This window comes from Colius striatus, chromosome 6 (assembly GCF_028858725.1).
Source record: "Colius striatus isolate bColStr4 chromosome 6, bColStr4.1.hap1, whole genome shotgun sequence".
NCBI classification, from domain to species: Eukaryota; Metazoa; Chordata; class Aves; order Coliiformes; family Coliidae; genus Colius; species Colius striatus.
Window position 1 is genome coordinate 20,641,918 of NC_084764.1, and position 21,011 is coordinate 20,662,928.

Here is a 21,011-nt window from a genome sequence, read left to right on the forward strand (position 1 = left end):
ATGAAATCCAAAAACACATGAGTGTGGAAACTTTAGCTGCTTCAGACATGGAAAAGGAGAAGGTGTTGCAATGAGCAACAGAAGTACTTTGCTTTGCCTACGCTTAGAAGTCTTGAAAACTTCATGGAAGTCAAAGCAAGATACAGCTGTTGTAGTAATTGAAAGATAGTAAGGGTCTCACTAAGGTTAAAGTTGTTTTGTGAGTACAAAATGAGGAAATTTCTTGGAATTTGGTTGTGTTCAGTTTTTTCACTAAGTTCTTGTTCGATAGAGCAAGCTACTCTGGTTTTAAATTTCAGATAAAAGAACATTTCTAATTAACATTTAGCTGATTTGGTCACCAATATGAAAATTGTCAGTGTCCCCTTTACTTCTCATAAGCTAAGCAATAGAAATAACAGGTGTCCTACTGCTAAAGCTTTCTTGGTATAAATATGACACAAAAAGTTATGATATCACAATAGTAAACACTGAGTTATATTGAATAGGATCTGATCCCTTCCACAATTTTCATCAATAAATCTCAACACACTTTTAAAAGCAAAAATAATAATATTAGTACTCTATCCCTAAATTGGTAAAAGAAAGGCCTAAGTGAGCATTTAACTGTATATTGTATTTCTTCACTCTGGGCCTGAATAGAATTGACTAAAGTAGACTGAGGATTTTCCAGGCAGATCTTACTACTTTTGTTGGTGTGGTCAGCACTCCCAAATGTCAAAGCACTATTCTGTCGGTGTACTCCTGAAGTGCCACCCACTTCTAGCTATCTACAGCTCTTTATCACATTTCTAATGGTTCACCATGCTTCTCTGGCTTAAGAAGTCTTGGCTTCTTTTATCCAAGTGAGTAGAAGCTGAGCAGAGCTTGGTTAACCCAGGTGGGATGTTTAGATAGGTTAGGCATTGCTGAGCTGTCTGGTCAGATATGTGGCAGTTCTGTGTGGGAAGGCAGTGGCAGACAGCTTGAGGGGCTGCAGCCTTTTCAGTGGGCTAGGCTAGTGACCACTGGGAACATCTGGAAAGTCTAGTCCTCACTAATTTACAGCTCTCAGGGATCCATTCTGGGCTGTTTCCATTATCAGACTGAGGTGATGAATTGACACTGTATGTAGAAAGTGTCATTTCCCAAGGTGTCATTTAGTGTCTCAAATTTTAATGAGCCTTTATTTGCTCAGTAGTTGTTTAAGTCAAGTTACAGAATCATATTAGCAATGGATTTTATAGATACAAAAGGAATTTTGTAGTCTTTAAGAAAAAATAATACCTCTGTTGAACTGTTTTATAGATTAATATTTGGCTACTGAGCCATGGAAAAATCTCTGGAACTGGTTACTGCTTCCCAAGAGGGTCAATAAAACTAAGTTCTACCATCCTACTGTGTTTTAGTCTTTCCTCTTACCAGTTACAGCAACGTTAAGCTTTGCAGAAGAGGAAGAAGCTCTCTTGGAGGCAAAGAGGAACCTGTGGAGTTTCAGGGCATATAAAGACACAGGGAGAGTACTGTGAAAGTAAGTGAAACTCCAGGGGATCTCTCGCAAGAAATAGGCCTCAGAAAGGTACTTGGGACCAACTGTTCCATCAAAGAACATTATCCTGTGGGAACAGCTGTGTTGTGTGCAGTAATTGAGTTTCAGCAGCAATATGGTGTAGGCTGTTATACCTTCTGCTGACTGAATGAACCATGCTCCCCATTCCCTAGGGGTGCAAGATTCCTCACCTGGCACACATGTGCACTGCATGCTCACTTGGCCCTTCAGACTATGGGACCACTTGGGCCAAGACATCTCCTATACTGAGGTAAGTTCTTCCTTAATTCAACAGCTGCCTGTAAAAGCCAGACAAATAAATATTGAGCAGATCAGTTGTGGCTTGAGGGATGGTGCTGCATGTTCTGGTGAGCCAAGTGCAGAACAGAAAGGGAAGGGAAGGGAAGGGAAGGGAAGGGAAGGGAAGGGAAGGGAAGGGAAGGGAAGGGAAGGGAAGGGAAGGGAAGGGAAGGGAAGGGAAGGGAGAAGGGTGGAAGGTGACCATGCTTTGCAGATCCTTGTAGGGCCTTGAGGCACTATCTGGCTATGTGGCCCCACAGACAGGAAACACCGATGTTTCTAGTCTATAGAGGACTAGAAGCAAGTTTCAAATACCATTCCCACCCTTGACAGTAACTAACACCTGTCCATGCCTGAGGTCACCTCTGTTTTATTCAGACAATCAAACCTAAACCCTTTACAGAATCTACTTGTTGGACTGCATTCAGTGTTCTGCACATCCTTGCTGGAGTGGGGAACACATCACAGGTGCATGAACCAGGGCTGTGCTCAGCTAGTGGCTGCACCTCTGCTGAGAGAGCCAAGACTGTCTAGGTTACTAGGAGAAGCAGATCCTTAGAGCAAAAAGATGGCACGGAGCCCCCCACAGACAACTGCTGTGCATTCAGGGCTAGCTCCACAGTAGTCCCTGGGCTGGGCTTCACAGATAGTAGGAGCATATCTCTGTTCATGACATTTCTGCGCGATGCTGAGTGAATCAAAACTGCTCTGGGATACAAACCAAAGCACAGAAAGTGGAGTCAACTGGGAGAGTGGCTTTTAAAATGCGCTCCTAGTAAATCTGGCTCTTTGGAAATGATGGTCTGCTTGGCCTTTGCACAGAGCAGAGCTCATGGCTGCACTGCAGTTCCTCTGTTCTGACACAAAGGCATTGCATTTGGGACTAACTGCACCCACATTTACTCTTTTGGATTAGAGCTTGCTTACCTCCTGAGAGCCTGAAGTGCAGGAGAAGTACAAAGATGTGCAAACTCACCCGGCACTCTCTACTAAGCAAAGGCTTGACTAAGGGTTGTGCTACCAATGTGCAGGGATATCTGAGGGACTGCCCATATCTGCCCAAGAAAAGCATCAAACATTTAAATACAGCAACAACTGCCATAGCAGGTGCTAGAACAAAGGCTGGAAATTTTCACAGATTTGCTCTTCTTTGATCACATAATGGAGAAACTCAGCTCAATTGCTTTTCAAGCAGCTAAGTGCCTTGCTTCCTCCACATTTTGCTTGTCTGCTTGCGGATAACTTTATTTCCCCAGAGTTCTAACAGTCACTGGAGTAAGACTCTTATAAATCTGAACTGCCTGTGCCTAAAGAAAATATGCTTTCATCAGTGTGCGTTTTTGTGAAATCCCACTGGACTATCTTCAATAGTCCTATGCAGCAAATGCACAACTGTCTTTTGTAACTATCCACCCTGATTTTCAGTAGTGGCATTATCTTTGTAATTTTCCAGTCATTGAAATCTAGTCTGCAAATGACTAACGTAACATGTTACGAGGTGTTTCATACAGAACTTCACCCTTGCACCATTTCATTTCCTGTAGAGTCAACCATTGTTATTGAGTGACCTGCTACCTACTATCTCATTAAAAGTTTGTTCAAGCTTTTTTCCCCAGCACTATTGATATTTTATCTTCTTAGGGCTCTTCTAAAACCACCTGCTGCAGGTGCCTAACTAGGTGCTGTAACTATTGCCTTCCACTAGTAGTAAAGCGAGCTGAGGTCTGGCAGGCTGAACCACATATTACCCTCTTGATCCAGGATGTGTAGGAGATATACCACCACCTGACATGTCCTGTTCCCTCCTTACACCCCACCCACCCCATCCTCACTTGAAAAACTTGTAAATTATGTCCTCAGTTCCTATTCAGTTACTCTTTTACCTAAGTGATTCAAAAACAACACATGTATCTAGCTAGCTACCCTGTCAATTTATGGTGATTGTAACATGTGCATATAGCATAGTTAAACCCAAAGAAAAATATTTCCTCAGCTTGAAAAGCTATTGTGTGTTGTAAAGGTGAGAAACCCTACAGAATGGTTCAACATATGAAAACCACATGGCAGGCTTCTCCTCCTTGATTTACTGTTGCTTTTCGGGTGCACTCACCCTAGGAAAGCTGGATACCAACCAGAAGTGCATTAATTCCAGTACACCTTGGTCTGTTACCTAAAGCAGGTCCCAGGTCTTCAGATGGAACTGCAGACGTGTGAGGAATTACAAATCTCTAAGGACTCCACAGAGTACTTTTATTGAACTTTTCTAGTCTTTCTTAGTCCTCTTTCAACTTCAGACCAGTAGGTCTCATTATACTCTCTTTCCTGAGAACTGAAAGAACAATTTACCCCAAATCCTTACCCATTTTGATAACTGGGGACCGTGAACAAACTACCATTAATCTTCTCTTGGATAAACTGAACAGGGTGAGTTTCTGATATCACTTATCAGGTATTGCTCAGACAGTAAATCATTTCTAATTCTTGGGCATGCAGGTGCTTGACTTGGACACAACACTCCTTTCCTGCTCTCAGGCATGGTTTACATGGAGCTGATGTCTCCCTGTCTTTACTGTGTACTTTACCAATTCCAAGGACGTTGCTTGTTCTCTAAGGCACAGCACCACCACAGGACCTCATGCTCGGTGTCATCCTAAACAGCCCTTCAGACTATGTGCATTTTTGATCCATTTCTCCCTAAAATTTTCTGGATGAGGAAGAGACCAGACACTAAATTATCTGAGGCAGAAAATTATTACAAGAGAGTGAGCCAAAAGAAAAATAATAAATTAGAACTAGGGGAATTCTGCTTCATTGATGCTGATGCCTGTTTCCTGTATTTTTGTTGTTGGAGTAAGAATCTTGACTGAAATGGCAAGAAATACATAAATACATCCTTGTCATAACTATCTGAGAGTCAAAATTGCTGAAGCCCAGCAGATGTCTCACAAGGCTGCTACCAAAAAAAAAAAAGAAAAAGAAAAAAAAAGAAGAAGAAGAAAAAACCCAAACCCTGAAGTGATTGTGTAGGTAATCTTGTTGGTTTAGTTGTGTTCCATGGTGATTTTAATTACACTGTAATTTGAGCTAAGTCAAAGGATGGTAAGAATAGTGGCTGAGTAGAGGTTAGTGGAATGTGAATGGAAAGAAGTGACTTGGGGGGGCAGATCTGATGGGCAGGAATATCGCTCCACTCCTGGGAGGGGGCGAGGCTGTTCTTGGCATGAGCATGACAGGGAGCAGTGCCAAGAGGTGGGTAGGGCTGGTGGGAAGAGATGACAGCCACTGAGTGGGAAGAGTTACACTGCACCAAGAAAAGGGGGTAAGAAACATTGCACTGCTGCTGATTAAGAGGGAGGAGGTCAAAAGCAGGACTCAAAGATGTTAGGAAGGGTATCACACGAACAGAAGTGCTAAGCTGAATGCCAGGACTGAGCACCCCTAGCTAGAGGGGTATGCAGCTAGTAACATAGCTTTTAGGTCCATCAGTGATGTTGCCATTCAGTCATCAGCTATGGCACTGATGGACCCTTAAATTGCAACTCTTGGTAATTTTGTAATTACTGTTATTAATTTTAGTAATCACATTGCTGTGATAGCAATGTTATCACATCTATATGCTCTGCAACTCTTGAAAGAAATGTTTTTTAGGTGGACTGACATGGAGTAGTAGTAGATTTTGACCAAATTGTTCCTAGGAATTTTAACACTTTGGCTGAAATACAATATTTGTAAAACGAATCAGGCAAATATTAAGTCCATGCTGCAGCCTTAATGGTAATGAGTTGCTACTCAGAGTCAATATTAAGACTCACTTTACTGATGGGGTAAAATATTTTGATGGTGGGAAAAAAAAAGACAAAGCTCAGAAAAGAAAGGCTGCGCTTTGTGTTTCTATTGTATGTAGTGTGTATGTGGAAAATCTCATTACTGAGAGGGAAATGGTACTGTATGTGCTGACATACAATGTATTTTGGTGTCTTGTGTGTCCTAAAAGACAAAGGCAGCCACAGGGTGAACAGCCCTGAGCATGGTGGAGCTGACTACACCCCTCCAGTTAGGGAGCCGTGTGTGGGCGAAGGTCTATGGACTCCTTTGAGAGCCAAGAACTCCTCTATAGCAAGCTCATACTATCCATCTCAAGGGATCAAGCCCATAGATTTGCCTTTTGATTTTCAAGAGCTCTTGTCATACCAAAGAAAAAAACAGCATTAAATGTGTGCCACCTTTGCCCCAGCACTTTGGGGAGCTCTTATCACAGGAGAGACTGCATTTCTGCATTCAGATGTTGGAGGGGCACAGAAACTATTGCACTTTCTTACAGTGCCCTGGAACGCTGGCTCTAAAGTAGAAAACTTGTTGTAAAACAAATTCTGTGAAGTTTGCTCTGTGAAAAAGCTGATTCAATTTTCTTTTTTCCTTTTTTTTCCCAACAAAGACAGGTCTCAGAGTAGTTAACTGGAAGCCTTATTGCTTTTTTCCTTTATATACAGCACCTAATTTTATAGATTTAATACCCCCAAAAAAATGATATTCTCTTTCCTTTTGTTATACTCTTGCGTAGATGAAATTTTCAATTTACCTTTTTTCCAAGGGTAAAGGTATGGATTTCCAAGCCATACAAAGTAAGAACTGTGCCATTTGAATATAAATTGTTTGAATTCTATATATTGTTTTCATAACCCCATTTTCCACTCCTGTATACTATCATTTTTTCTGTATAGACTCTGCGGCTTGCATCAGTCCTGCTTTTGCTACAGACGTTTCTTGACAGCAGGATCAGTTCTGCTCATGCCAGGTGCTGAAACTGCTGAACTGGCGTTGGCTGAATAAAAGCTGTGGGTGCGACAGCAGCAGCACTTGGCTCCCCGCTGTGGAATGTTACATTTGTATTAACATGTATCTTTCTTTGTGATATTTTTTTTTTTAACTGAAAATTATGCCCTTTAAAATCTCTTCCTGGAGAGAGAGAGAGAGTGAAGGGAGAAGGGAAAAAAATAAAAAACAAAAAACAAAAAACCCCAAAACACTCCCCCTGGAATTTAACCTTAATTTGAACCAAGATCAGTGAAAGAAAAGCACTTTCGTGCATTGTTCACCAGCTCCACCCAGCCAGCCCCTTATCTAACCTAAGTCTCTACTGCCTACAGCTTTGTGACTTTTGCAGTAGTATGCTCCACATGCTCTTACATGCTTTAAAACCAACCTGGAGACACTGTGACATTATAATACCAAGAAACACTTTACGATCCTATCTTGCAAGTCCTTAGACTGCACAGTGCTGCAGCAGGGACTGACCTTCCACAAGTTTATAAAGGACCTAGTGAATATTGCAAATAAACAACCGTGGTTATTCCTGACCACTGGCAAAGGTGACAGCAGCTTCTGAAATCCCAGAATCAGCTTCTCCCAACACCCTAAAAACAGGGGATATTCAAATATTAGTAACCTTTCGTTTAAACCTGATTCCTTGGATTTCTTTTGCCTTCAGAGGGAAGCAGCTAACCCTTGATTTGCATGATGTCAGCTCAGGGTCAAAATCCAACTTTAAACACGTACATAAAAAAGCAAGCTTCCTTGTTTGCTGTTCAGAGGCAGACTTCCACTGTATGTCTCCTATCACCTGCACTGGAAGGAACAGCCAGTAGATTGCTTTCCTGTTACTTTTCAGCAAAGGCAGCTGTTCCAGGTGTAGTCCACCTTCACACTGCCCCTTATTCCTTATCAACAATCTGCTCCGTGCAGTCATCTCCCTTTCCCAGCATCCCTTGGTTTCTCCTGACTTGTGGCTGCTTGGTCCACCTTCTCCCACCTACTGTCTGCTTTATATCCCTTCCTTCCAAGTTGGTAATTGTTCTTCCAATCCCTCATTGCATATTATTCCCATTCCTGCTTCTCTCATATTCCATAGTCACAAGCCCTCTCCTTGGATCTCCAGGTTCTTTCATGAGCGTAGCTTCTGCAAGCCCATGGCCCTTTTTACTATGTGCCATCTGCCTTCACTTGTAGGCAGATGTGGCAGTCGGCTGGCAGAGGGCAACAGATCATGTCACTCCTGCTAGCAAAACTGCTGTCCATCATCCAGGAGGCAAATTTCTTAAAACAGAAGGCAGGAATCACACATTCACAATGACTCCTTGGAATAAAGACCAAATATCCTGCAACTCAGAAGGAATGAGAAGATACTATTAAATGTACTGGTGGCTTGCCATGTAACCTCCCCTTTTTTAACTCCTGCCAGCTGCTTTTCTTTTAAAGAGGTGTTTTGCAAAACACCATTTGTTTTTGTTCTAGATATCCTAGCAATAAAATCCTTCAAGGAAATACTGCATATAGCATTGTTCTTGCACTCTTCCAGTGTTTGAAGGACCCCTTGGAATGAGCATGCAGCAGGAGACAGGAGAAAGGAAGCAGGAAGAATCAATATGAGAAAAATCAAGGAGACACGATCAAGCATGAATCATTTTGGTCTTTCGGTTGAACACAAAGCAAGATCAGATTTCACATCCTTCCTCGACAGGGCTGGCATTTTCACACACGTGGCAAACCCATTGGCATGGAGGTGGCCTGATTTCATGGTTGTTAAGGGGCCACTGGCACATATTGAAGCCCTCGTTTTAGGTTAGGGGGTTTAGCTGTATGGGGGGTGGGGTGGATGTTCCAGTGCTTGGTTGGTTTTTTTAAGAAAATCGCAGGTCAGAAGAACATTCTATTGTGCTTAGAAGGAAATAACCTTCAGACAGGCGGGCGGTTTTAGCAGATACCCGCCCAACGGGGAGCGGTGGCCGGACGCACTAGGGGGCCCCTAGCCCCAGAGTCGCCGCCGCCAGGTGCTTCTGCCCCAGCGCGCTCCGGGGCGCGGCGGCGCTGAGAGGAGGAGGAGAAGAAGGAGGAGGAAGAGGAGGAAGTCCCTTGACGTGCGGGAGCGCTTCAGCTGCTGTCCGCCCCGCGGGGACTCCCCGGTCGGCCGCCGCCCGCGGCGATGGGCCGGAGGTGGCTCAGCAGCCGGGTCTGGCGGGGCGGGGGCACTCAAGGCCTTGCTTTTGGGAGCTGGGACGGATGGGGGGCGGGGGGATTTCAACACAGCCACAGGTTGAGAAATACGCTCGATCCCTGCTGCTTTGCAGCGGGTAGGCTGGAGAAGGGGAGGCAGCGCCGACTCCCCCGCTGTCGCCACAGCAGTCCTGACCGCAGCCTCCCCACCCCGCTCCGCACCGACAGTCCCCACCCCCGGGATCCGCGTGTGCCTCCGGGACGGGGGAAGGACGGGGGAGAGGGGCGATCCCCACCCGTTGCCCAGGGCGTAGGCTGCGCGTTGGGCCGTTGCGATGTGACCGGCCGGGGAGTCTCTCCGGCCCCCGAAAAGAGGCGAAGCCCAACTACCCGCGGCGCAGCCGTGCGCACGGAAAACGGGCCTGTCAGCCGCCGTGACGGCAAGCGCCGGAGCTTTAGTTCCTCATGTGATCATCGTGAGATGTGACTATGTTTAGTAACCGATGTTATTTTGGAAAAAAAAAACAAAAACAAAAACAAAAACAAAGAAAAACCCAACCAACCGAAAGGAATCCACCTAGATCTTTAATTTTCTAAGCACCTGCCCCGCTCCCGCCGGCTCCCGCGCCGGGCATGTGCCAAACCGCAAAGCCTATCGAGCACAGGTCCTTGCAGCTGAGGAGAGCCCCAGCCTGCACCCTCAGTAAATTAAAGAGCTCTGTGTCTTCCTATAGTTGTATATTGACTATTTTAGTAGGGTTTTGGCTGGGGTTTGAAGCTCAATATTGAAAGGTATTATTGATACTTCCAGAGAAAAATTGAGAAGCAGATATTTATTTTTTTTAAGTATAGTGACAGTTGATGTTTTCTCTGTGGTTTTTTCTTCTTTTTAAGATTGCTGGCTTGGGACCATGACTGTTGTACTTCACGACTTCATTGACACATGCTGTGTACTTGATGCAGACCAAAGGATCTGACTGTTAAGAAGCATTTGATACAAAAGACATATATTGATAATTTGTTCTTAGATTGCCCTGTTGCAAACAATCCCCCTGGTTCAGTATAGTGACTTTCTTTCCTCTGAAATTACAAATTTGAAAAGGAACAATTCCTTTTCATGCATGTCTTTTCTGATTGATATACACATATTGTAGCTTTTGTCCTATTCTAACATTTCTAGCATGGAGACAATATTTACAATAGAAACACATTAATTCCTTGGAAAATATACTAATTTATATTGAAATCTTGCATGTTATGAGAAAGATATCTACCAGTACAGTAGACAGAAATGTTCTCATTTCTCAGATGGAGATGTATTTGCCAAAAAGTTCAGAATCATCATGTGAAGAACTCCTGTTGGACAATGTGTGAAAAATAATGTATCCTTTCTTTGTTTTTGGTGAAAGACACATATTTGTAGCATCAAGATGAGCTGGAAACACATATAGTTCTTAGGGCAAGAAGGACAACCCAGGAAACTACAGGCCAGTCAGTCTCACCTCCATCCCTGGAAAGGTGATGGAGCAACTCGTTCTCAGTGTTGTCACTAAACATATGAAGGAACAGATGGTTATCAGGGGGAGTCAACATGGACTCACCAAGGGGAAATCCTGTTTAACCAATGTGATAGCCTTCTATTAGGGCATAATCATCTGGCTAGATGAGGGGAGAGCAGCAAATGTCATCTACCTTGACTTCAGCAAGGCTTTTGACACTGTCTCCCATAACATCCTCATCACAAAGCTCAGGCAGTGTGGCTTGGATGAGTGGACAGTGAGGTGGATCGAGAGCTGGCTGAATGACAGAGCCCAGAGGGTGGTGATTAATAGCACAGAGTCGAGTTGGAGACCTGTGGCCACTGGGATTCCACGGGAATCAGTCCTGGGGCCAGTCTTGTTCAACATCTTCATCAACCACCTGGATGAGGGGACAGAGTGTACCCTCAGCAAGTTCCCTGATGACACCAAACTGGGAGGACTGGCTGATTCCCCAGAAGGCTGTGCTGCCATTCAGTGGGATCTCAACAGGCTTGAAAGTTGGGCAGAGAGGAAACTCATGAGGTTCCACAAGGACAAGTGCAGAGTCCTGCATCTGGGAAGGAACAATCCATTGCACCAATACAGGCTGGGGATCGACCTGCTGACCTGCTGAAGAGCAGCTCTGCAGAGAGAGACCTGTGAGTCCTGGTTGATAATAAACTAAATATGAGCCAGCAATGTGCCCTCATGGCCAAGAAGGCCAATGGCATTCTGGGATGCATCAAGAAGAGTGTGTCTAGCAGGTCAAGGGAGGTTCTGCTCCCCCTCTATTCTGTCCTGGTGAGACCTCATCAGGAGTCCTGTGTCCAGTTCTGGGTTCCCCAATTCAAGAGTGATGGGGAACTTCTGGAGAACACAGGGCCACCAAGATGATCAAAGGACTGGAACATCTTTCTTATGAGGAAAGACTGTGGGAACTGGGCTGTTTAGTCTGGAGTAGAGGAGACTGATGGGGGATCTCATTAATATTTACAAATATCTAAATGGTGGATGTCAGGAGGTTAGGCCATCACTTTTTTCTGTTATATCCAATGACATGACAAGAGCTAATGGAAAGAAGCTGGAGCACAAAAAAATCCATTTAAACATAAGGAAAAACTATTTTACTGTTCAGCAGAGGTAGCCCTGACACTAGCTGCCCAGGAAGGGTGCAGATTCTCTTCTGGAAATCTTCAAAACCCACCTGGATGTGTTCCTGTGTGACCTGATTGTTGCAAAGTTTTCTCAACTCTTAACCTAGGATCCAGCTCTCAGCTGGGTGGGAAGAAATCAGTCCTACTCCGTGTGAGTGATAGCAGAAAATCGTCACTTTATTGAAAGCAGGCTCTAACTTATATACACTGCAGGCTTCAAGCTATCTCAGCAACAGCAACTGATAGGTTACATTTTCATGTTCATCCTACTTGCGGTTTCTGCAATAAGCAAGCTCCCTTATTTTTCACATCTTTTTTTTTTTCCTTGAAGTTGTCTACCACCTTTAGCCAAGAACAGTCTGACCTTGAGGGAATAGAAAGCAGCCTCCTGTCTACATGACAGAAAATGGTTTAACCATGGCTCTGACTCTGGTCTTGATTGTGCACCAAATCCATATAAGTAGAGCCCAGGCTGCCTTGCCCCAAAGGGTCTAGCATTATACCCCAGGATCCCTGTCCATTCTCCCTCATTTTTTCTCCACTTCTGATCTAGGAGGACCTGCTTCTGCAGGGGTGTTGGACTAGATGATCTCTAAAGGTCTCTTCCAATGCCTACCATTCTATGATTCTATGAATTACTATTAAAAATTTTGAGTGACTCATGTAGTTAGATCCAGCAAAGTACTATGCATCTCTTAAAGGCATCTAGAATTGCTATTTAATTAGACCTTATTTACTTATTACACTACAGTAGCCCATGAATTGTAATACACTCTATAACAGAGTGAAACAATAGTAGCTGTTTTAAAGAGCTGACAACCAAAGATTGGAAACACCTCCAAAAGCCTTCTGCTTTTGCCACTGGGGTATTTCCAGCCTTCATTCATCTTGAGCATGGCGGAGACCCACGCAGTCTCCCAGTGAGCCTGTGTGTTAAGCACCTGGCTTCTCAGTGCAGCTGTTCCCTTGGGGTGCTTTGAGTCCTGTTGTGTGTATGTGCTTCTACATGCATGTGCATATGTGTGAAACTGAGTCCCAGTGAGGAGGAAACTCATCAGTAGTTTGGTCTCTCCCAGATTCCTAGAAGTGGCAGAGAGAAACCCACCAGCTAATCTACACTGCTGATAATGGAGCAGTAGAAACTATCTGCAACCCCGAATCCTCCCAGCCATCGGCATCTTTAAGCACCTCTTTACCTTGCTTAGCAGTGTTACAAAGATCAGTTCAGCCATCTCAGATGGCTTCCTTCTTAAAGTGACAATCAATAAAAGAATGTATGAAGGAAGAGGAAACATCTGTAGATTGATTACATTCAGCAGAGGATTGCTATGCATCTCTTGCCTGTGTCTCCTATCCATCTCGATTCTTAAGTGGGTTTGACCTAGTGACTCAATCACACAAGTATGCAAAAGGTTTTTGCTGCATCAAGTTGAATGTCCCTCATTTTTACTTAGTTTTTTGAGACGATCATGGCCTGAGAGAACCATTCCCACCTTTGCTGTTGTCAAAGGGTACCAGTAGCTAGGAGGTAAAGTAGCTGGGCTGAGGCTGCCCATAGTTCCCTCCACAGCACACACCCCCCACCAAGGGCAGAAGTGGGAGCTCACAAGCACAGCCCCCTAAACCCCCCAGCTCAAGGCCACCTGCCACATAAAATGATCAGGCTGGTTTTGGAATGGGATTATGTCAGTTCAGAGTTCAGAATTCTTTTGTGTCTGGGTTTGTTTCCAAAGCTGAAACTATTCATCATTCACTGCATGTGTACAGATTGTTCCCTCTACTGAAGCACCCATGGACACTCATGAAGGTGTGTGTTTCTTGTTCACCTGTTGCCTCATGGAAGTGAGGGACAAGGGTCAGCCCACCATGATGCTCTACCAGTACCCATCCACTGGAGAAGGTGGGTCTCCAACCTAAACCTAGTTGGTTTTTTACAACTTCTACCCAAATCTGTGATATGCCAGTGATTGCAGAGAAAAAAAAAAAATCAGTGAGCAGTGTAAATCAAAGCGATACTTTTAAATATAATTGTCTTTCTACCAGTTTCACTGGTAATACTGAATGCTAAAAATTAAATACAGAACTACTTTTGACCTCTGCCTGCTAAATCTTTTTTTTTTTTTTTTTTATGATTTCTATTTAATTTGGAGAATCTCTTGTGTTTGTTTTTACTTTGTATTGCACAGCATTACATACAACTTTTGGCCCTGGAAGGTATGAAGAGTGGGAAACCCTGGACAGATTTAAACCAGAGAGAAATGCAGGCTAACTAATGTCCAACTGGCCCAGTGAGCTGGAGATGGTGTCATGTCCTGCTTTTACTAGAAAGAAATCTGGCGTGAAAGCAGGATCTTTGTTGCCTAGGAATTAAGTTGTTGCTACTGCTTATTCCTTACCTGAACTCCTAATCCTCTGTTTGTGCTATGGTACAAAACAAATTATTTCTCACAGACCAAAGGACTCCCTTGTAACAATTAAAGTCTATTGTGTAAAAGTATAAATGGCACATTGATCGTTAAGGTAAGCTGACTTGTAAAAAGTAATTCTTGGACATGAAGTATGTGGTCATTTAACATATTCTTTGGAGAAATCATTATGCACGGAGAGGCAAACTGCAGACAGTAAAACGCTTAGTTAGTCAGTTACCATGTCTGCTTGGTCTGAATAGACCCCAACAGAAACAGCGTGAGGTTTGCTCCTGCTTCTGTAGAAGATAAGAGTATTTTGCTTCTGCTTTTGCAGCAAACAACCACCTTATTCTAGATTTTTAAAACCTCTTAAAGAAATAAGAAGCAGCCTCCCTTCGAATAAAAATAAGTAAACCCCCAAGACACTTCACGAAGTGGGAAATATCCTGAAAACCTTGAACCTTGGACTCTAGTGAGGTCAGTGCAATCTTGGTCTATGCTCATTAGGAAAAGAAAAAAAAACCCAAAACCCTATCCCCTGCTCAGGGAGTATTTAAAAAGAGGAGTGCAGATCCAAATAAACCAGTCCTGTCAAGGCCAGCTTGTCTGTAAGAAGGAAAGTGACCAGGTCAGCATTATTGCACATGAGAAAACCTCTACGGGGACTGAAAGAGGTGGCCTCTTCTCCCATGTACCCCTTTGGTCAACACGTGCCTTGTTGGGGCAGACCTCCCATAAAGGGTAATGGGATTTCTTATTCCCAGAGAGAAATCCTCAGCTGGCCAGTTAATGGTTCCCGGTTTGTCGTTCAGAGTGGAGTGGGAGCACTCCCCGGAGTACAGTTTGATTGTTGGGAAGTGGGATGTCCTCCTGCTCCCTATCAGAACAGTCAAGAGGTGACAGATACGCTTTGCTGGGCCCCTTCCGTGTAAGTGACAACGCCTAAAAGACATTGCCTCGGAAAAACACTTCTGAAGACACCATTTGCGAAGTGTGGCAAACAGCCCGAGTGCGAGACTGGCGCTCTGCGCCACCGTAAGCTGGTCCTGGCTCTCCCCCCGCGGCCCTCCGCGCCGGCATAAACTCTGACGGGGCCCCTGCAGTGGGTGCGGGGAAGTTTGCAAACACAAGTGGCTTGTGTGGTGAGATGCTGTGTCTGTGTGCCAGTACGCAGGGACACGAGAGACACGGAGGTTTACAGCTCTAGCCTATCACCCATCTTGCCCCCGCCCCATGTGCCCGAGGACACACGTGTAATACCCACCCACATAGTGCCCTGTAACCTCCCTGCTATGTGCAACGACTCTAACTGCTCATCACTGCATTTTGCTTGGCTTTGAAAATTAGCCTGTTTGGATAACACCCGATAGGAAACATTTACGCTGAAAGTCAAACAGGCAAATATTTTAATCTCTCATATTAACACAACGGTTTTCCAATCGGTTGATTTTTTTTTCCCCTGCTCGATTATTTATTTATTTATGTGCGCGTTATTCATTCATTCGCTCCGTTCATTCATTCATTCATTCGCTCCGTCATTCATTCATTCCTCCGTCTCTCGACCTTCGCCTCCGAGCCCGCGCTGTCCTGGGCTGCGCCGGCTGCCGCGGGAGGTGGGACACGCGCTGGGGTTTGTTTGGTCGCCCCTTGCCCTGGAAGATGTCTGAGGGTGATGGCGCTGAGACATCTTCCCACTCCCGGTCTCAGCTTAGGCTGAGTATTCCTGCGGTCCCAGGAGGTGGCAGGGAGGGGGGCGTTGGCGGGGAGGGGGGAGCTGTATGCCTTCTTGGCCGCTCTGTGCTGGCGGATGGTAGCCTTCGCCGCTGTACCTCCACGAAGTCAGCATGAGCCGGCCGGGACCGCAGGTGCTGCGACTGCACCCTGTCACGAGCCGCTGTCACAAGGCGGACAGGTCCCCCCGCCTGCAGCCCGGATGACACAGGAACGGGCGCCGGGCTGATCTGGGGCAGGTAGCGGAGCGGCGGGGTACACCGGCCCGAGGCCGTCCCGGGGAGGGAAACATTAAGAACCTCCAAGCCGGCCAGTGCCGACTCGGCCGGCGGAAGGAGGAATGCACAGTCGGACCACCAACGCGCCTTGAGCCGTACAATGTGCCACTTAATACATTTATGTAATTTAAACTTCTTGGGACTCCCTCCTTCCAAGCCGATTTTCGATATAGGTGTTTTCTCATCCCCCCCCCCCCCCCTTTTCCCTTTGAAATGCTCCCACTCCCCTCACCCCCCTGCTCCCTTTCTTCTGAGCCCTGCTCTCTAATTCTAGATGAGTATTACTTTGCTCTTTTCGTTGGCCAAGCACAATTGTGTTATTGGAGATAATGAATTCAATCCCCATCAAAGAGTATTAGGAGCGCCTTGGCCCTGTAGTGCCTTTTTTCAAACCGGGAATGAAAGGCAGAGAGAAAATTCTCTGGGTAGGCTCCGCGATGGCCGCTTTTGAAGTGAAGGGAGGCGGGCATTGTTGTTCACATTTTTGTCCATACGGCTGAAGAAAGACCGGCGGCTTTTGATGAGAAGATGAGAACCGCCTCGTAAGTTGAGCAACAAGTTGGATGGCGAAGCCTTACCGCTGCCTACTGCCTGTGGATAACATATGTCCCGCATTAATAGGGGCTCAAGTGAACAATTGCGGAGGAGGGGGGACGGAACGGGGACGGGACTCGGGGGGAGCTCTGCTCAGCACCGGCCAGCGGCTCTTTTTTTCCCCTTTCTCTGGACACCGAAGCCCCGATGGGATGTTTTTAAGGGACACTCGAGGAGATGCGCCGTGGCTCTTGTGCTGCTCGTGTGTCTGTGGGGCCGAGCTGAGGGGTCGTGGTGGGCATCAGCCCCGGGCACCCAAGGCGGGAAGGAGGCGGGGGCGACAGGGGGACCCCAGTGGGGTCAACTCTGCTCACAGTCTCTGCTAGTTTAGCCAGGGCTCCTAGAGGCCGGGGCGTGATATTAGATTTGCTGCCATGTACTTGAAGGCGAGGGCATCGTTGTTTTCCATATAGGTGTATTTCTGTATTATTGCGTTTTTCCACTAAATTTTATGTCAGAGCTTGGTTTTGTTGTCCTTTCTTTCTTTTTTTTTTTTTCTTTAGTATAATGTAATGTCATACCTGAAGTTTGTCAAGTACTTCCTTGCATAAGCGACCAGGCAAGGAAGGGAAAAACAAAAACAAACAAAGAAAAAAAAAACAAGAGGGAAAATGTCTGTCGGTCACATCAGATAACCTTAGAACTAGAAAACTTGTGGCATACATTTGAATAAGTTCAGACATGTTCTTATTCCAATCTCCTGCCCCGCAGTTCAAAGATTGCCCGCCCCCGGGGCTTTATTATGCTAAAGAGGTCATTACTGAGAGTCACTATGGAGAGATCCCAGTTTGCGGAATGAGGCCCACCTCCTAGTTACCAACATGTTTACATTTTCCGCCGGTCATAACCGGAGGAAATGTGTGTTAGCAACCCGCCGGGCAGGCTAGGAGAAGAGAAGGAATAAAGGGGGAAATATGTTTCAGCTCCTGCGCAGTAGATTGCAAATGTAGATGATTCATTAGGGAGCACTTAAAGGTATCGGACACAAAGGCGGGATTTGCCGTAGAAATGGTTGCTGCGAGAGGGCCAGATCCCGGGCCGGGGGGCTCTGCGCCTCCCTGCCCGGGCTGGCGGAAGCGCGGCGGGAGCTCGCTGCGGGCCGGCTGGGGCCCGCGTCGGCCTCCGCACCCCTATGTCCTGCGAACGTGCCGTGGGGTGCAATCACGTGGGTCCCACTCTCAGCGGCGTGGGGCAGCTCCTGGAGCCCTTCCGAAGAGGGTGCCAGCACTGGGACGCATAGGGCACCTCCGCTCACTTCTCACGGCTGGCAGGTGCCCGGTCCGTGAAGGGAAAGCCCGCACCCCCGTTGATGGGAATGGTTGTTTCACTTCCAAGAGGTGTGTTAACGGGCCCGGTTTCGGAAATAGAAACGTTGTCACTCGAAACATGTTCCAGCTGGGGAACCCCACTCCAAGTTATTCCCTTCGGGCCCCAGTGAAGGCGAAGGACGGCGCTTGCAATCTTAAAGCTGTGCTAGACGGCGGGTGGGCAATGCTGCCCGCTGGGAAAGGCTCAGGCCACCGGGGCAGAGCGGGAGATCAGGGCAGGCGGCAGGGCAGCGGCACCCGAGCCCCATGCCCCCGCTGCCGCGTAGCCCCAGAGACGCTTCAGGGCTCTCCCCGCGGCGGCGCAGGCTGGGGTAATAATAGTAACAACAGTCACTCCCATTCTGCCAGTAGTTCACACTTGGAATCACAAGCAGGTGTATGAACATTTCACGGAGAAATATTACATGGCCAACAGTAAAACAACAGTAGCAAAATAACAACGAGCTTCCCCTAAAATCCTCCGCCTGAGCAAAGCCCTTCGAGCAATGCTCCCGCAGTAGAGGCTTCATTCTGGGGAATGGTCCTTTCAATGAATTCAACCGAATGGAGGATTTTTGGGGTGAGGGGAAGAGAGGAGATTGCAGTTTTTTTTCCCCTCGTAGATCCAAATTGATCCTACCATGAGACTCCATACGTTTTAAACCCTGATGACTGGAGACAAAGTGAGCGCCGGCAGTTTGATCTGTCCAAAGTTCAAAGATCTGAAATCTCAATGAGTTTCTGTTTGAGGTGAAGGAGAGAAACACAAACATCGAGGCATGGCTTGGGCCAGAAAAGTTGCACGGCTTGGGAGCGAAATGCGAGTTTATTTACACTAATCTATCCTTAACTGCTACTTTGTCACAATGGGCAGAATAATTAGTAGAAAATAACCAAAGAGAACAAAGGCGAGTTTTCTTCTTATCACCTCCCTTTTTCTACTCCTCTCTTCCCTCAATTATTTTCTCCCGCTGAAAAAGACCTTTCGACACTGCAAATCGCAGAAAATATACGGTCTAGTTTTTAGTTATTACTCTGCCTTTGCTGAGAACTCCGAGTTTGCATTAAAGGGGAAAAAATGACCAATTTTTCAGTACCACTCTTGCTATTTAAATAATAGAACTAACGCATTTATATTTTAGCTATTAACCATTCTCCTATATTTCTAAAATAATATTGCAATATGGGAGTTTTGCGAGGACTTATGTGTACATTCCTGACCCCGAACACTGCACACTAGTGTAGTGTGATTTTCGCCTGATTATTGTATTTTGTGTGTATTTCCACTCGTCTCCCCAGAAACAAATACATATTAATTATATATATGTTAATATATACAATATAGGCATCTATATACCTCCCGAGAGAAATTTCTATCCTGTGCTTAATATGAGGGTAATTTGCTTCTTCACGAATTAAAATCGTCACGAAAATACACACGAAAAGCATATATTGGTTGAGTGTTTGTTTTAAAAAGATTTTTTTACAGTAACTAACCACATATATTCACAAATATATGCCTAGATCCCGTTTTATCATAACAGAAAAGAAATAATACGAGGTACATTGTTATCCCAATCAAGCATTTTATCTATAATATCGCTGTAAAATTAAAACTGAAACAATTGATCTGTTAAAGGCTAATTGGCTTTGCAGCAAGCGAATTCATTTATTTCGGGTTTATTTTGACGGGTCAGTAATCATTCAAGTATTCAATATCCACTCAACATTTCTAAACAATTTTTGAAGCTATGCCAACTGCTGAAGTGGTTTCTCGCGCGCTTCTTTTACGATTTACTTGTATTTTATTGACACGACTAAGTTTCAGAGGGAAAAAAAAACCAAACCAGGAAATGGTTTTTATCATCTTTCAGTCATGAACATTTACAATCAATTCCTTCCGATAAATACACGCCCTCCGATCGTTTGCCGATCTACATGTCGATATTGTCCATTTGCACTCAGAAAACAACCCGGCAGGTACTTGTGATTTTGTTTCTCCCCCCGCCTCCGATTTGGGAGGATAAAGTGGTTTTTAGTCCATCGACCCTTCCCTGGAGGGAAAGCGCTTCTGGCGGGTGCTCCGAAGAGGTGCCACATGCGAGGGTCCCTTTCTGCCTCTCTTGCCGGGGGCTGCAGGGCGGACGGACCTCGTGGCAGAGGAAGGCCCCGCTCCACGGCCCCCGCTGTGGGGGTTGCCCCTGCCCAGCCCTGTGGAGTCGCCTCGACGGCTTCGGCCCTGCAAACGTGTCGGAACCCCGTCCTCTCCCTGACGGGATCGTGGCCCTCCTCGCCTCCCAAAACTCGGCATAAATGTTTACAGAGATCCCCTGCCGCCCTGAATTACTCCCCGCTTGTTTTTAATCACGTTAAATGAGCCGTTTTCGCTCCCTCGCACGTGGCCGGCCGGAGATAATTGCCGAGTCGGAAAAGGCGAAGTTCCCCTATAAATTGTGGTGACGGCCGGATCCCGCAGCCGGGAGGATTCTGGTGTGCCAGTGTCCTGGCCGCGGGGCTAAGACACCGCCTCTGAGACGAGTAAACCCCCGCGCCAGCCAGCTCCTTCCCTCCGGGCACAGAGAGAGCAGTCCGGCTGGAAAGAGATGCTTGTAAACTCCTCTCATATGTATATGGCGGGGAGGGGGAATTCACCCTCTTCCTTCCTATGGAGCCCACCTTTAGGGTTTTTTTGCACTGTGACTGGGGGCTTCTTGAGAACAGGATTAAAGTAGCAACAGGGCAGGCAGGAGTAAGGCAGAAAAGAGAGGACCTCCCTCTGTTGACTTCCAGTCTGTAACTGATCACAGAAGGCTGCGCTCTCTGCATGGGGGACCCGCAGTTTTAACACGAACGGCATCCTTGTTCTGTCAGTGGATCATCACCCATCGCAGCCTACGAGAAGAAGGGGAAGGGTATAATCTTGATGGCGGGTGCAAAGGGGCATACGCTGTATCCGTGACAGGCTCCGCTTCTTATCTGTGAGAGCCGCGTCCGTTCTCTTAAATCCTTTTATTACCCACGCCCCGAATATTTCCATTACACACGGTCTGTGCTTCTCAGCTGATATGTGAAACCTGCTGCCTTACCGCTGTCGGTCGATTGATATTTTCTGTGTACAAGCGCAAGGCATTAAATCAATGTCTCTATTCTGCAGTGGAATATTCTCTTTAGACTGGGATGTGGGAGACAAGTGAAGTCCTG